General features: G+C 46.1%; 1 long non-coding RNA gene across 1 annotated transcript; it reads left to right on the top strand.

Moving 5' to 3' along the window:
* The first annotated feature begins 364 nt into the window (after positions 1-364).
* On the top strand, positions 365-1,680 carry LOC140681784 (uncharacterized). The gene is made up of 2 exons (XR_012052977.1): positions 365-478; positions 1,010-1,680. It is a non-coding gene; the product is annotated as an uncharacterized lncRNA (long non-coding RNA).
* The last annotated feature ends 3,957 nt before the right edge of the window (positions 1,681-5,637 follow it).

Raw genomic sequence — 5,637 nt, forward strand, 5'->3', positions numbered from 1 at the left:
TAGCCCCCTAAATTATTCACTTTCCCGGCCAAAATCCTTTTGGGCTTTGCAGAGATCCTTAATTACCGACTGTGGGATTGGAGTCCACTGTTTGAGGGGTCTGCCCTTCTGCCGCGGTGTATAGGTGACCGGCGCAGCAGAAAAGGCAGGCAGGGATTGCGGCACGTCGCAGTTTCCCCCCTCCCCCCCCCCCGGAAACCAAAGCGTGGGAACCAGAGGGCGGGTTGTGGGAACTGAGGGAGGAGGCAGGACTAGGGCTAGGGGGTGTGGCAGATGTTACATTACCCCTAGGGGTGGGGTTGAAGGAAGGACTGTTGAATGATTCATTAGGGGAGGTGCGTGAAGGGGGTGGAGAGTAGGAGTGGGTGGAGAAGTCTCTGGGGTGGAAAGGGTTGGCTGTTGGGAGAAAGGGAGTGTTGGGAGAAGAAGCACAAGTGGTGGGGGGTGCCATGTGGTCCCCTCCATCTTGTGCCCTGAGGTAGGAAAGGGAATAATTTTGGGAAAGGTTCGGGGAAGGTTGCAGAGAGGGATCAGGGGTCTTAAAACTTACAGATTTTCCACTATGGGGCAGGGCTGTACAAAGAGAGGGAATTGGGGTATGGGGATAGTGCAGAGCGATGCCAGCACTGCCCTGCGAAGGAACCCGGGGGTTTACAAAGGGGCCAGAATCTGCCTGCGGCTGCTTCCGGGATGCCCGTCTGAGAATCCCCGGGCTAGGGAGAGAGGGAGAGGAAAGAGGGCTAGGGGTTTTTAAACTGGGGCTGCATTTGCCTTCGAGTGGCTCTGGCATCCCTTTGCTGTTATTTTTGATAATATTCCTAATTTGGAGTGCCAGATGAATGAAAATTGAGAGGGATGGGTCCCCTTTTTGGACGATTTCCCTTCCAACTTGGTCCCAAAACTGGACTTGGTATAAATTTGCTGTCAACAGATCCTGGAAGGACTGCAGAAGCCACCGGGTGAAATGTTTAACGTCGGACTTTTTAAACTTTTTTTCTCCCCCAACCAGGATGCCAACAACTTGGACATAAATTCTCTTTGCGACACTGACAGTTTAGCACCCATATTGTCGATCTTAAATGTGCCGCTAAGCCTCACAACTGGAGAAAATAACAACAGAAAAAAAAGAAGACCCCTATCAGACGCTGGGTAGACCTGTGCTTACCGGCTCTCTGCCTAAAGGGAGAACCGCAAAATGTGGGATTTTTCCCCCCCGCAGGAGAAAGAGAAACCCACCCCAAAAGGAGCAAGGTGTGCCCAGCCCCAGGGCCCCCCCGTAACTTACAGAGGGTCCAGCGAAGTCCGAAGGGGAAACAAAAAATCCAGCTGCGAAGTTTTCATCGTAGGGGGACCAGTTTTCAGCGGTGCAACCCGAAGCTGCCGGTCTGTCCTCTACAGAAATGCTCGGCTCGCTAAAACAGAGCCTTGGCTTGCAGCAGGGTATCGTGACGACCACGAGGTTAAGTCCACCGGTCTCTGAGGGCTCGGTGTTCCTCCGTCCATGTGCTTGATGCTCTCAAGCCTCACGGCTGGGCGCCACAACTGCCGATGAGCACTCTTCTCTCCTCTGCTTTCCCTTGCCCTGGCTAGCCCTGGGGAGAAGGGGAACGGGCAGATTTCCAGCACCTCCCGCTGAACCCTCGCAGGCTTTGGGCTGCACTGTGTGGGTTTGGAGAGCAATCAGCGAACCCCACGGCGATTTGATGAAGAGAGTCTTTCTCCGGGGGGCGAATTCCGTTTTATTGCAATCCAATGGGGAAAACAATAATCCGAAGGGAACCAGGCGAGCTGCGCCGGTGTTCGTTGGAGCCACGCGGACAGGCAGGGCGGGGCGTGCTGGAGCCGGCTGGGAGAAAAGCCCCGGGGACGGCTAGGGCGAGCGGCGGTGCGCGGTGGTGCCAGCCAGGAGAAAGCCCCGAGCGTGCTGCGCACGCGGACTAAGTACAGGACAAAGGGAAACTGGGGCAGCCAATGGGGTAATGCCACGGCAGGTTTGAGGGTAGTGGGGTACGGGGGTACATCCAATGAAGGACAGACAGGTGGAGGGTCCCAGGTCGTCTGCCTATCGCTCAGCATCCCGGGTGGAAGATTCCCGGTGGGGGGGAGGGATACCGAGTGACAGACAGGCATTTGGGGTAAACACAGTGACTTGGCATTTCTTGGGGACAACAGACCCGCGGGGAGAGACGGGAAGACCCGGGGGGAATTGTTACAGAGCCGGGGGTACATGGAACAAACTTATACATAATACAAATGTAATAAAACCTAAAAAACACAACTCTACAAAGGACTGTTATTGAAAGGTGAAGGACAATGAAGTTTTTCGAATGCATTTTTTGTTTGTTTGTGTTTTTGTTTTGTTTGGCTTTGTTTTGTTTGTTTTTGTTGTGGTTTTTCTTGGGTTTTTATTTTTGTTTTGTTTTATTTTTTGTTTCTGGGGTATTTTTTGTTTTGTTTTGGTTTGTTTTTTTTTAGTTTGGTTTTTTTTATTTTCACATTGGTTTGTTTGTTTGTTTGTTTGTTTGTTTGTTTGTTTGTTTGTTTTGGTGAGATAGAATATTCAGAGTGCATATTATAGGTATCATTTCAAGTTTTTGTCTCTCCTCCATAGACTGTTAGCTAATCTCATGGAAGATATTACTTTGAAGACTATTTTTTCATAGCCCTTACTTTGGAAACTGTCAGTGCACAGGAGGAACTAACAACTGGAGAGACCAGAGATAACTTCATCTTAAGGGTCTCATAGCAGGAAAAGTAATCCTACATTCAGATTGCTCTCCTAAATCTCTTTATGCATTTTACATTATTCAGCAGCAGAATCAGTAGTGTAAGTGGGAGCCAATGATATTAAGAAATTCCCTACTGGAAGTTCTGAACTGGTTCAGATCTTACCTAAATTAAAAAAAGTCTCAAGAAGAGCTTGAAAGTGTCCTTTGTTTTGATCCCAGCTGATCATATAGAATTTTTAATTGAGCACTCTTAAGTGAATAGAATTGTTTATACAGATTTGTTGGTTAGCTTATATTATTAAGTATAGTTATTGAAAATAAAGTAAGGCAGCCAAGATAATTACTGGAATTAAAGTGAAAGAGAAAAATACATAAACAAATTTGGGTTATACAACTGACATATCTATGTCATTTAATTTTATTAAAAATTAATTGTAATTTTTCTAAAGGAATCAAGTATCAGAATACTTTCATGGCTTTACAGGACCTACTCTGAATTTACATTTTGAGAAGATAAAAACATTCAGCACTGTTTGGCTTACCTTGCCCAGAACTCAGTTCAGTGTGCAAATTCTTTAAGTACATCCTTGCTGTCTATTTGCAAGGATTGAAATGATTTATAAAAATATTCTTGTGTGAATGTCTTTCATTATAAGGGGAGAATCTTAATCTCTTCTATCCCTTTTAACCTCCTGAGTCCTCCAAGAGGTAATTGTAGAGCTGAGAGAGCTTAAAACATCTCTTGAGTGAGATATCCAGGACAGAAACAACTTATTCGGAGCTGATCTGAAAATCCTGAAGTTTACCTAAAAATTCCCATGTTTTTATATGAATAGCAGACCACTGTTGCTCCTTCTGTAGTTCAGATAATAGAAACTGTTCTCTTGTGGATTATGATATATTTGGGTCCAAATCTGTTTACGAGCCTTGAACATCAGTATGGGAGCACCAAAAAGGGAAGACACTACTTCATGCACTTTCTAAGATGTTCTAACAGGTCACAGGGACTACCTTCCTCCCTGTTTCCTCCCTATAAGAGTGATGAATTCCTGACACAGGTTGCCCAGAGAAGCTGTGGCTGCCCCTGGATCCCTGGAAGTGTCCAAGATCAGGTTGGATGGGCCTTGGAGCAACCTGGGATATTGGAAGGCCCATGGCAGGAAGTGGAACTGGATGAACTTTAGGGTCCCTTCCAACCCAAACTGTAAAGACGTTAGAGGGCTCCAGGATGGTTTGGGTGGATACAGACGAGAGATCTCTGTTGGTTGCTCTTGGTGGATAAGGTTTATTCGGGATGGAGAGAGGCCCTGCCTCGAGCTGCCAGACACAGCACGTGGCCAGGCCTGAGGTGATGGGGGAGAGGTGAGACAAAGGGAAGAGCTGGGACTCCAGGAGGGGGAATCCAGGAGGAGGGAGGAAGTTCCAAGAGGGGAGAGGAAGATCCAAGAGGGCGTCTGGCCCCTCAGAGACCCCTTATCAAGGGGGGCTTCAAGGTGGTCTGGAACAAGACTTGGGCCAATGGGGTCACAGACACTTGATGTTTCAGGGGAGGGTTACAGGTGTGGGGTGAACCATACATTCTGGGGGGGTGAGATGGAGCAGTCCATTTGGCTTTTGGACTCATCTGTAGGTAAGGTTATTGTCCAGCCAGTAGGGGACACGATATTCATCCTGTCTGTACTATTGTGGTTCTTCTGCTAGACAATCATATTTATCTATCCTTCCCAACATCTCCCCTGTTTTCACTGAACCATTTGAAATACTAAATATCGACCTAACTACTATTTTCTGCTCTCTTGGAGGTGTACAGGGTATTGCTACTAAAACTACACTTATTACTACTGGAACAATCAAGCTTATTTTAAAGAGTTCCTTTAGCTAAGGTGCAAGGCTCAAACCATTAAATAAACTGTGTAGCTGAGATAGATTAATTGTTATCAAATTACTGATTATAGTAGGGGTGGCATTATCAGAATTTTCTGGAAAAGGTCTTATAATTAAACGGGTTGAAAAAGGTTTGTTAGGGTTTGTGTTAGATATATAGGTGGGGTCAGAGCTTGCAGGCTTGGCTAAGGCAACCCAGGCATTTGTCTTTGGTTGACTTACAGGTAAAACTTCAATACAAAAACTGAAACAGAAGAACAAAAGCAACATGCACACATATAAACGATAAAAGTCCATTTTTCTCTCAAGCTGTTTTTGGCAGTTCATTTTCTCCTGATGATTCTGCACAGTTCAGGTTTGGGTGCTGGCTTCTTGGCTCGTACTTACAGAAGTATTGTCTGGTGTAGGGGTGCCAGCAGATTTCGGTGCGTGGTAGGGCTTCACGTTTTTTGCTGGGATCCATTTAAGTTCTCCACCTGTAGAAACACAAGCAAAACCTTTCCCCCATGTTAGAAGACTGTGTGGACCTTGTATATGTCCTGAATCAAAGATTTTGACCAAAACTGGGGGGTGCCCCTTTAATTTTACTTTTTTGTTGTTCAGGAAATGTCTATAAATGGGGGGGCGAGGCTCTCCATCAGAGCTACTTAGAAAATTGTAAACATGCAGAGCCTTATTCACCCTCCTTTGAGGTGCAGCCTGCTCTACTCCCCCTTTCTGTCGATTTAAAATGCATTTTAAGGTTTGGTGTGTTTTTTCTATGATACTTTTTAACAGTGGTTTAAAATAGGAAAAGGAGATACCACTGTCCTTGAGTACTTTTAGGACTTCTTTCACATCCTGAGATGGGACAGCTGTTTGCTGGCTGAATACCACTGGCATGGCTCGGGGATTCAGACTGTTCTCTTTGTGACTATCACGTCTGATTGCATGCCAGTCTGTCAGTTGGAGATTGTCACCACTTTACTGAGAATTTTGTAAAATCGGGATAGGAGGGTTAGGGTTTGCAGGGGTGAAATAGTTC

Source organism: Taeniopygia guttata, chromosome Z, assembly GCF_048771995.1.
Source record: "Taeniopygia guttata chromosome Z, bTaeGut7.mat, whole genome shotgun sequence".
Classification (NCBI taxonomy): domain Eukaryota; kingdom Metazoa; phylum Chordata; class Aves; order Passeriformes; family Estrildidae; genus Taeniopygia; species Taeniopygia guttata.